The sequence below is a fragment of the Drosophila serrata genome, unplaced genomic scaffold (genome assembly GCF_035046125.1).
Source record: "Drosophila serrata isolate PLE 108 unplaced genomic scaffold, ASM3504612v1 contig_165, whole genome shotgun sequence".
Classification (NCBI taxonomy): domain Eukaryota; kingdom Metazoa; phylum Arthropoda; class Insecta; order Diptera; family Drosophilidae; genus Drosophila; species Drosophila serrata.
In genome coordinates, this window is record NW_028257063.1 from 4249519 (window position 1) to 4262310 (window position 12792).

Consider the following 12792-nt stretch of genomic DNA (forward strand, 5'->3'; position numbering starts at 1 on the left):
ACTAAAAATCTCATAACTAAGCCAAAAATGCATTAATTTTAATTCGGACTGCTTTCCTATGTTAGTTTTTAAGAGGTTAACAAAGCTGCATACTCAGTTTAAAACCTAAAATTTTTGCCATTTTTCGGAAATTTTAATGATGTAACCCCTTATCATTTTTTACAAAAATCGACAAAAATTGAAAAAATTTATTTTCTTTAAAATATAGCTAGATCGACTCGCCGTTTAATTCTGATCAAGAATATATATGATTTATGGGGTCGGAAATGACTCCTTCACTGCATTACAAGCTTCTGACTGAAATTAAAATACCATTTTTCTATAATTTTATGACCTTTTTTTATTCAAACCAAAGTTTAAAAAATTCATAACTAATCCAAAAATACATTAATATTAATTCAGAAAGCTTTCCTATGTTTTCTGTTAATAGGACAATAAATCTGCATACTTAGTTTAACATTTTAAAAACTTAAAATGACTGAAATTATAGTAGCATTCTTTGAACAGATATATTTATCTATAATTTTATATGACAATTTTTTCCTACACATCAAAAACTAAAAATCTCATAACTAAGCCAAAAATGCATTAATTTTAATTCGGACTGCTTTCCTATGTTAGTTTTTAAGAGGTTAACAAAGCTGCATACTCAGTTTAAAACCTAAAATTTTTGCCATTTTTCGGAAATTTTAATGATGTAACCCCTTATCATTTTTTACAAAAATCGACAAAAATTGAAAAAATTTATTTTCTTTAAAATATAGCTAGATCGACTCGCCGTTTAATTCTGATCAAGAATATATATGATTTATGGGGTCGGAAATGACTCCTTCACTGCATTACAAGCTTCTGACTGAAATTAAAATACCATTTTTCTATAATTTTATGACCTTTTTTTGTTCAAATCAAAGTTTAAAAAATTCATAACTAATCCAAAAATACATTAATTTTAATTCGGATTGCTTTCCTATGTTTTCTGTTAATAGGACAATAAATCTGCATACTCAGTTTAACATTTTTAAAACTTAAAATGACTGAAATTATAGTAGCATTCTTTGAACAGATATATTTATCTATAATTTTATATGACAATTTTTTCCTACACATCAAAAACTAAAAATCTCATAACTAAGCCAAAAATGCATTAATTTTAATTCGGACTGCTTTCCTATGTTAGTTTTTAAGAGGTTAACAAAGCTGCATACTCAGTTTAAAACCTAAAATTTTTGCCATTTTTCGGAAATTTTAATGATTTTTTTTTTATCATTTTTTACAAAAATCGACAAAAATTGAAAAAATTTATTTTCTTTAAAATATAGCTAGATCGACTCGCCGTTTAATTCTGATCAAGAATATATATGATTTATGGGGTCGGAAATGACTCCTTCACTGCATTACAAGCTTCTGACTGAAATTAAAATACCATTTTTCTATAATTTTATGACCTTTTTTTATTCATTCCTATGTTTTCTGTTAATAGGACAATAAATCTGCATACTCAGTTTAACATTTTTAAAACTTAAAATGACTGAAATTATAGTAGCATTCTTTGAACAGATATATTTATCTATAATTTTATATGACAATTTTTTCCTACACATAAAAAACTAAAAATCTCATAACTAAGCCAAAAATGCATTAATTTTAATTCGGACTGCTTTCCTATGTTAGTTTTTAAGAGGTTTACAAAGCTGCATACTCAGTTTAAAACCTAAAATTTTTGCCATTTTTCGGAAATTTTAATGATGTAACCCCTTATCATTTTTTACAAAAATCGACAAAAATTGAAAAAATTTATTTTCTTTAAAATATAGCTAGATCGACTCGCCGTTTAATTCTGATCAAGAATATATATGATTTATGGGGTCGGAAATGACTCCTTCACTGCATTACAAGCTTCTGACTGAAATTAAAATACCATTTTTCTATAATTTTATGACCTTTTTTTATTCAAATCAAAGTTTAAAAAATTCATAACTAATTCAAAAATGCATTAATTTTAATTCGGAATGCTTTCCTATGTTTTATGTTAATAGGACAATAAATCTGCATACTCAGTTTAACATTTTTAAAACTTAAAATGACTGAAATTATAGTAGCATTCTTTGAACAGATATATTTATCTATAATTTTATATGACAATTTTTTCCTACACATCAAAAACTAAAAATCTCATAACTAAGCCAAAAATGCATTAATTTTAATTCGGACTGCTTTCCTATGTTAGTTTTTAAGAGGTTAACAAAGCTGCATACTCAGTTTAAAACCTAAAATTTTTGCCATTTTTCGGAAATTTTAATGATGTAACCCCTTATCATTTTTTACAAAAATCGACAAAAATTGAAAAAATTTATTTTCTTTAAAATATAGCTAGATCGACTCGCCGTTTAATTCTGATCAAGAATATATATGATTTATGGGGTCGGAAATGACTCCTTCACTGCATTACAAGCTTCTGACTGAAATTAAAATACCATTTTTCTATAATTTTATGACCTTTTTTTATTCAAACCAAAGTTTAAAAAATTCATAACTAATCCAAAAATACATTAATATTAATTCAGAAAGCTTTCCTATGTTTTCTGTTAATAGGACAATAAATCTGCATACTTAGTTTAACATTTTAAAAACTTAAAATGACTGAAATTATAGTAGCATTCTTTGAACAGATACATTTATCTATAATTTTATATGACAATTTTTTCCTACACATCAAAAACTAAAAATCTCATAACTAAGCCAAAAATACATTAATTTTAATTCGGACTGCTTTCCTATGTTAGTTTTTAAGAGGTTTACAAAGCTGCATACTCAGTTTAAAACCTAAAATTTTTGCCATTTTTCGGAAATTTTAATGATGTAACCCCTTATCATTTTTTACAAAAATCGACAAAAATTGAAAAAATTTATTTTCTTTAAAATATAGCTAGATCGACTCGCCGTTTAATTCTGATCAAGAATATATATGATTTATGGGGTCGGAAATGACTCCTTCACTGCATTACAAGCTTCTGACTGAAATTAAAATACCATTTTTCTATAATTTTATGACCTTTTTTTATTCAAACCAAAGTTTAAAAAATTCATAACTAATCCAAAAATGCATTAATTTTAATTCGGAATGCTTTCCTATGTTTTCTGTTAATAGGACAATAAATCTGCATACTCAGTTTAACATTTTTAAAACTTAAAATGACTGAAATTATAGTAGCATTCTTTGAACAGATACATTTATCTATAATTTTATATGACAATTTTTTCCTACACATCAAAAACTAAAAATCTCATAACTAAGCCAAAAATACATTAATTTTAATTCGGACTGCTTTCCTATGTTAGTTTTTAAGAGGTTTACAAAGCTGCATACTCAGTTTAAAACCTAAAATTTTTGCCATTTTTCGGAAATTTTAATGATGTAACCCCTTATCATTTTTTACAAAAATCGACAAAAATTGAAAAAATTTATTTTCTTTAAAATATAGCTAGATCGACTCGCCGTTTAATTCTGATCAAGAATATATATGATTTATGGGGTCGGAAATGACTCCTTCACTGCATTACAAGCTTCTGACTGAAATTAAAATACCATTTTTCTATAATTTTATGACCTTTTTTTATTCAAATCAAAGTTTAAAAAATTCATAACTAATCCAAAAATGCATTAATTTTAATTCGGAATGCTTTCCTATGTTTTCTGTTAATAGGACAATAAATCTGCATACTCAGTTTAACATTTTTAAAACTTAAAATGACTGAAATTATAGTAGCATTCTTTGAACAGATACATTTATCTATAATTTTATATGACAATTTTTTCCTACACATCAAAAACTAAAAATCTCATAACTAAGCCAAAAATGCATTAATTTTAATTCGGACTGCTTTCCTATGTTAGTTTTTAAGAGGTTAACAAAGCTGCATACTCAGTTTAAAACCTAAAATTTTTGCCATTTTTCGGAAATTTTAATGATGTAACCCCTTATCATTTTTTACAAAAATCGACAAAAATTGAAAAAATTTATTTTCTTTAAAATATAGCTAGATCGACTCGCCGTTTAATTCTGATCAAGAATATATATGATTTATGGGGTCGGAAATGACTCCTTCACTGCATTACAAGCTTCTGACTGAAATTAAAATACCATTTTTCTATAATTTTATGACCTTTTTTTATTCAAACCAAAGTTTAAAAAATTCATAACTAATCCAAAAATACATTAATATTAATTCAGAAAGCTTTCCTATGTTTTCTGTTAATAGGACAATAAATCTGCATACTTAGTTTAACATTTTAAAAACTTAAAATGACTGAAATTATAGTAGCATTCTTTGAACAGATACATTTATCTATAATTTTATATGACAATTTTTTCCTACACATCAAAAACTAAAAATCTCATAACTAAGCCAAAAATGCATTAATTTTAATTCGGACTGCTTTCCTATGTTAGTTTTTAAGAGGTTAACAAAGCTGCATACTCAGTTTAAAACCTAAAATTTTTGCCATTTTTCGGAAATTTTAATGATGTAACCCCTTATCATTTTTTACAAAAATCGACAAAAATTGAAAAAATTTATTTTCTTTAAAATATAGCTAGATCGACTCGCCGTTTAATTCTGATCAAGAATATATATGATTTATGGGGTCGGAAATGACTCCTTCACTGCATTACAAGCTTCTGACTGAAATTAAAATACCATTTTTCTATAATTTTATGACCTTTTTTTATTCAAACCAAAGTTTAAAAAATTCATAACTAATCCAAAAATACATTAATATTAATTCAGAAAGCTTTCCTATGTTTTCTGTTAATAGGACAATAAATCTGCATACTTAGTTTAACATTTTAAAAACTTAAAATGACTGAAATTATAGTAGCATTCTTTGAACAGATACATTTATCTATAATTTTATATGACAATTTTTTCCTACACATCAAAAACTAAAAATCTCATAACTAAGCCAAAAATGCATTAATTTTAATTCGGACTGCTTTCCTATGTTAGTTTTTAAGAGGTTTACAAAGCTGCATACTCAGTTTAAAACCTAAAATTTTTGCCATTTTTCGGAAATTTTAATGATGTAACCCCTTATCATTTTTTACAAAAATCGACAAAAATTGAAAAAATTTATTTTCTTTAAAATATAGCTAGATCGACTCGCCGTTTAATTCTGATCAAGAATATATATGATTTATGGGGTCGGAAATGACTCCTTCACTGCATTACAAGCTTCTGACTGAAATTAAAATACCATTTTTCTATAATTTTATGACCTTTTTTTATTCAAATCAAAGTTTAAAAAATTCATAACTAATCCAAAAATGCATTAATTTTAATTCGGAATGCTTTCCTATGTTTTCTGTTAATAGGACAATAAATCTGCATACTCAGTTTAACATTTTTAAAACTTAAAATGACTGAAATTATAGTAGCATTCTTTGAACAGATACATTTATCTATAATTTTATATGACAATTTTTTCCTACACATCAAAAACTAAAAATCTCATAACTAAGCCAAAAATGCATTAATTTTAATTCGGACTGCTTTCCTATGTTAGTTTTTAAGAGGTTTACAAAGCTGCATACTCAGTTTAAAACCTAAAATTTTTGCCATTTTTCGGAAATTTTAATGATGTAACCCCTTATCATTTTTTACAAAAATCGACAAAAATAGAAAAAATTTATTTTCTTTAAAATATAGCTAGATCGACTCGCCGTTTAATTCTGATCAAGAATATATATATTTTTTAGGGGGTCGGAAATGACTCCTTCACTGCATTACAAGCTTCTGACTGAAATTAAAATACCATTTTTCTATAATTTTATGACCTTTTTTTATTCAAATCAAAGTTTAAAAAATTCATAACTAATCCAAAAATGCATTAATTTTAATTCGGAATGCTTTCCTATGTTTTCTGTTAATAGGACAATAAATCTGCATACTCAGTTTAACATTTTTAAAACTTAAAATGACTGAAATTATAGTAGCATTCTTTGAACAGATATATTTATCTATAATTTTATATGACAATTTTTTCCTACACATCAAAAACTAAAAATCTCATAACTAAGCCAAAAATGCATTAATTTTAATTCGGACTGCTTTCCTATGTTAGTTTTTAAGAGGTTAACAAAGCTGCATACTCAGTTTAAAACCTAAAATTTTTGCCATTTTTCGGAAATTTTAATGATGTAACCCCTTATCATTTTTTACAAAAATCGACAAAAATTGAAAAAATTTATTTTCTTTAAAATATAGCTAGATCGACTCGCCGTTTAATTCTGATCAAGAATATATATGATTTATGGGGTCGGAAATGACTCCTTCACTGCATTACAAGCTTCTGACTGAAATTAAAATACCATTTTTCTATAATTTTATGACCTTTTTTTATTTAAACCAAAGTTTAAAAAATTCATAACTAATCCAAAAATACATTAATTTTAATTCGGATTGCTTTCCTATGTTTTCTGTTAATAGGACAATAAATCTGCATACTCAGTTTAACATTTTTAAAACTTAAAATGACTGAAATTATAGTAGCATTCTTTGAACAGATATATTTATCTATAATTTTATATGACAATTTTTTCCTACACATCAAAAACTAAAAATCTCATAACTAAGCCAAAAATGCATTAATTTTAATTCGGACTGCTTTCCTATGTTAGTTTTTAAGAGGTTTACAAAGCTGCATACTCAGTTTAAAACCTAAAATTTTTGCCATTTTTCGGAAATTTTAATGATGTAACCCCCTATCATTTTTTACAAAAATCGACAAAAATTTAAAAAATGTATTTTCTTTAAAATATAGCTAGATCGACTCGCCGTTTAATTCTGATCAAAAATATATATGATTTATGGGGTCGGAAATGACTCCTTCACTGCATTACAAGCTTCTGACTGAAATTAAAATACCATTTTTCTATAATTTTATGACCTTTTTTTATTCAAATCAAAGTTTAAAAAATTCATAACTAATCCAAAAATGCATTAATTTTAATTCGGATTGCTTTCCTATGTTTTCTGTTAATAGGACAATAAATCTGCATACTCAGTTTAACATTTTTAAAACTTAAAATGACTGAAATTATAGTAGCATTCTTTGAACAGATATATTTATCTATAATTTTATATGACAATTTTTTCCTACACATCAAAAACTAAAAATCTCATAACTAAGCCAAAAATGCATTAATTTTAATTCGGACTGCTTTCCTATGTTAGTTTTTAAGAGGTTAACAAAGCTGCATACTCAGTTTAAAACCTAAAATTTTTGCCATTTTTCGGAAATTTTAATGATGTAACCCCTTATCATTTTTTACAAAAATCGACAAAAATTGAAAAAATTTATTTTCTTTAAAATATAGCTAGATCGACTCGCCGTTTAATTCTGATCAAGAATATATATGATTTATGGGGTCGGAAATGACTCCTTCACTGCATTACAAGCTTCTGACTGAAATTAAAATACCATTTTTCTATAATTTTATGACCTTTTTTTATTCAAACCAAAGTTTAAAAAATTCATAACTAATCCAAAAATGCATTAATTTTAATTCGGATTGCTTTCCTATGTTTTCTGTTAATAGGACAATAAATCTGCAAACTCAGTTTAACATTTTTAAAACTTAAAATGACTGAAATTATAGTAGCATTCTTTGAACAGATATATTTATCTATAATTTTATATGACAATTTTTTCCTACACATCAAAAACTAAAAATCGCATAACTAAGCCAAAAATGCATTAATTTTAATTCGGACTGCTTTCCTATGTTAGTTTTTAAGAGGTTTACAAAGCTGCATACTCAGTTTAAAACCTAAAATTTTTGCCATTTTTCGGAAATTTTAATGATGTAACCCCTTATCATTTTTTACAAAAATCGACAAAAATTGAAAAAATTTATTTTCTTTAAAATATAGCTAGATCGACTCGCCGTTTAATTCTGATCAAGAATATATATGATTTATGGGGTCGGAAATGACTCCTTCACTGCATTACAAGCTTCTGACTGAAATTAAAATACCATTTTTCTATAATTTTATGACCTTTTTTTATTCAAACCAAAGTTTAAAAAATTCATAACTAATCCAAAAATGCATTAATTTTAATTCGGATTGCTTTCCTATGTTTTCTGTTAATAGGACAATAAATCTGCATACTCAGTTTAACATTTTTAAAACTTAAAATGACTGAAATTATAGTAGCATTCTTTGAACAGATATATTTATCTATAATTTTATATGACAATTTTTTCCTACACATCAAAAACTAAAAATCTCATAACTAAGCCAAAAATGCATTAATTTTAATTCGGACTGCTTTCCTATGTTAGTTTTTAAGAGGCTAACAAAGCTGCATACTCAGTTTAAAACCTAAAATTTTTGCCATTTTTCGGAAATTTTAATGATGTAACCCCTTATCATTTTTTACAAAAATCGACAAAAATTTAAAAAATTTATTTTCTTTAAAATATAGCTAGATCGACTCGCCGTTTAATTCTGATCAAGAATATATATGATTTATGGGGTCGGAAATGACTCCTTCACTGCATTACAAGCTTCTGACTGAAATTAAAATACCATTTTTCTATAATTTTATGACCTTTTTTTATTCAAACCAAAGTTTAAAAAATTCATAACTAATCCAAAAATGCATTAATTTTAATTCGGATTGCTTTCCTATGTTTTCTGTTAATACGACAATAAATCTGCATACTCAGTTTAACATTTTTAAAGCTTAAAATGACTGAAATTATAGTAGCATTCTTTGAACAGATATATTTATCTATAATTTTATATGACAATTTTTTCCTACACATCAAAAACTAAAAATCTCATAACTAAGCCAAAAATGCATTAATTTTAATTCGGACTGCTTTCCTATGTTAGTTTTTAAGAGGTTAACAAAGCTGCATACTCAGTTTAAAACCTAAAATTTTTGCCATTTTTCGGAAATTTTAATGATGTAACCCCTTATCATTTTTTACAAAAATCGACAAAAATTGAAAAAATTTATTTTCTTTAAAATATAGCTAGATCGACTCGCCGTTTAATTCTGATCAAGAATATATATGATTTATGGGGTCGGAAATGACTCCTTCACTGCATTACAAGCTTCTGACTGAAATTAAAATACCATTTTTCTATAATTTTATGACCTTTTTTTATTCAAACCAAAGTTTAAAAAATTCATAACTAATCCAAAAATGCATTAATTTTAATTCGGATTGCTTTCCTATGTTTTCTGTTAATAGGACAATAAATCTGCAAACTCAGTTTAACATCTTAAAAACTTAATATGACTGAAATTATAGTAGCATTCTTTGAACAGATATATTTATCTATAATTTTATATGACAATTTTTTCCTACACATCAAAAACTAAAAATCTCATAACTAAGCCAAAAATGCGTTAATTTTAATTCGGACTGCTTTCCTATGTTAGTTTTTAAGAGGTTAACAAAGCTGCATACTCAGTTTAAAACCTAAAATTTTTGCCATTTTTCGGAAATTTTAATGATGTAACCCCTTATCATTTTTTACAAAAATCGACAAAAATTGAAAAAATTTATTTTCTTTAAAATATAGCTAGATCGACTCGCCGTTTAATTCTGATCAAGAATATATATGATTTATGGGGTCGGAAATGACTCCTTCACTGCATTACAAGCTTCTGACTGAAATTAAAATACCATTTTTCTATAATTTTATGACCTTTTTTTATTCAAATCAAAGTTTAAAAAATTCATAACTAATCCAAAAATGCATTAATTTTAATTCGGATTGCTTTCCTATGTTTTCTGTTAATAGGACAATAAATCTGCATACTCAGTTTAACATTTTTAAAGCTTAAAATGACTGAAATTATAGTAGCATTCTTTGAACAGATATATTTATCTATAATTTTATATGACAATTTTTTCCTACACATCAAAAACTAAAAATCTCATAACTAAGCCAAAAATGCATTAATTTTAATTCGGACTGCTTTCCTATGTTAGTTTTTAAGAGGCTAACAAAGCTGCATACTCAGTTTAAAACCTAAAATTTTTGCCATTTTTCGGAAATTTTAATGATGTAACCCCTTATCATTTTTTACAAAAATCGACAAAAATTGAAAAAATTTATTTTCTTTAAAATATAGCTAGATCGACTCGCCGTTTAATTCTGATCAAGAATATATATGATTTATGGGGTCGGAAATGACTCCTTCACTGCATTACAAGCTTCTGACTGAAATTAAAATACCATTTTTCTATAATTTTATGACCTTTTTTTATTCAAATCAAAGTTTAAAAAATTCATAACTAATCCAAAAATGCATTAATTTTAATTCGGATTGCTTTCCTATGTTTTCTGTTAATAGGACAATAAATCTGCATACTCAGTTTAACATTTTTAAAGCTTAAAATGACTGAAATTATAGTAGCATTCTTTGAACAGATATATTTATCTATAATTTTATATGACAATTTTTTCCTACACATCAAAAACTAAAAATCTCATAACTAAGCCAAAAATGCATTAATTTTAATTCGGACTGCTTTCCTATGTTAGTTTTTAAGAGGCTAACAAAGCTGCATACTCAGTTTAAAACCTAAAATTTTTGCCATTTTTCGGAAATTTTAATGATGTAACCCCTTATCATTTTTTACAAAAATCGACAAAAATTGAAAAAATTTATTTTCTTTAAAATATAGCTAGATCGACTCGCCGTTTAATTCTGATCAAGAATATATATGATTTATGGGGTCGGAAATGACTCCTTCACTGCATTACAAGCTTCTGACTGAAATTAAAATACCATTTTTCTATAATTTTATTACCTTTTTTTATTCAAATCAAAGTTTAAAAAATTCATAACTAATCCAAAAATGCATTAATTTTAATTCGGATTGCTTTCCTATGTTTTTTGTTAATAGGACAATAAATCTGCATACTCAGTTTAACATTTTTAAAGCTTAAAATGACTGAAATTATAGTAGCATTCTTTGAACAGATATATTTATCTATAATTTTATATGACAATTTTTTCCTACACATCAAAAACTAAAAATCTCATAACTAATCCAAAAATGCATTAATTTTAATTCGGACTGCTTTCCTATGTTAGTTTTTAAGAGGCTAACAAAGCTGCATACTCAGTTTAAAACCTAAAATTTTTGCCATTTTTCGGAAATTTTAATGATGTAACCCCTTATCATTTTTTACAAAAATCGACAAAAATTGAAAAAATTTATTTTCTTTAAAATATAGCTAGATCGACTCGCCGTTTAATTCTGATCAAGAATCTATATGATTTATGGGGTCGGAAATGACTCCTTCACTGCATTACAAGCTTCTGACTGAAATTAAAATACCATTTTTCTATAATTTTATGACCTTTTTTTATTCAAACCAAAGTTTAAAAAATTCATAACTAATCCAAAAATGCATTAATTTTAATTCGGATTGCTTTCCTATGTTTTCTGTTAATAGGACAATAAATCTGCATACTCAGTTTAACATTTTTAAAACTTAAAATGACTGAAATTATAGTAGCATTCTTTGAACAGATATATTTATCTATAATTTTATATGACAATTTTTTCCTACACATCAAAAACTAAAAATCTCATAACTAAGCCAAAAATGCATTAATTTTAATTCGGACTGCTTTCCTATGTTAGTTTTTAAGAGGTTTACAAAGCTGCATACTCAGTTTAAAACCTAAAATTTTTGCCATTTTTCGGAAATTTTAATGATGTAACCCCTTATCATTTTTTACAAAAATCGACAAAAATTGAAAAAATTTATTTTCTTTAAAATATAGCTAGATCGACTCGCCGTTTAATTCTGATCAAGAATATATATGATTTATGGGGTCGGAAATGACTCCTTCACTGCATTACAAGCTTCTGACTGAAATTAAAATACCATTTTTCTATAATTTTATGACCTTTTTTTATTCAAACCAAAGTTTAAAAAATTCATAACTAATCCAAAAATGCATTAATTTTAATTCGGATTGCTTTCCTATGTTTTCTGTTAATAGGACAATAAATCTGCATACTCAGTTTTACATTTTTAAAACTTAAAATGACTGAAATTATAGTAGCATTCTTTGAACAGATATATTTATCTATAATTTTATATGACAATTTTTTCCTACACATCAAAAACTAAAAATCTCATAACTAAGCCAAAAATGCATTAATTTTAATTCGGACTGCTTTCCTATGTTAGTTTTTAAGAGGTTAACAAAGCTGCATACTCAGTTTAAAACCTAAAATTTTTGCCATTTTTCGGAAATTTTAATGATGTAACCCCTTATCATTTTTTACAAAAATCGACAAAAATTGAAAAAATTTATTTTCTTTAAAATATAGCTAGATCGACTCGCCGTTTAATTCTGATCAAGAATATATATGATTTATGGGGTCGGAAATGACTCCTTCACTGCATTACAAGCTTCTGACTGAAATTAAAATACCATTTTTCTATAATTTTATGACCTTTTTTATTTAAATCAAAGTTTAAAAAATTCAGACCTAATCCAAAAATACATTAATTTTAATTCGGATTGCTTTCCTATGTTTTCTGTTAATAGGACAATAAATCTGCATACTCAGTTTAACATTTTTAAAACTTAAAATGACTGAAATTATAGTAGCATTCTTTGAACAGATATATTTATCTATAATTTTATATGACAATTTTTTCCTACACATCAAAAACTAAAAATCTCATAACTAAGCCAAAAATGCATTAATTTTAATTCGGACTGCTTTCCTATGTTAG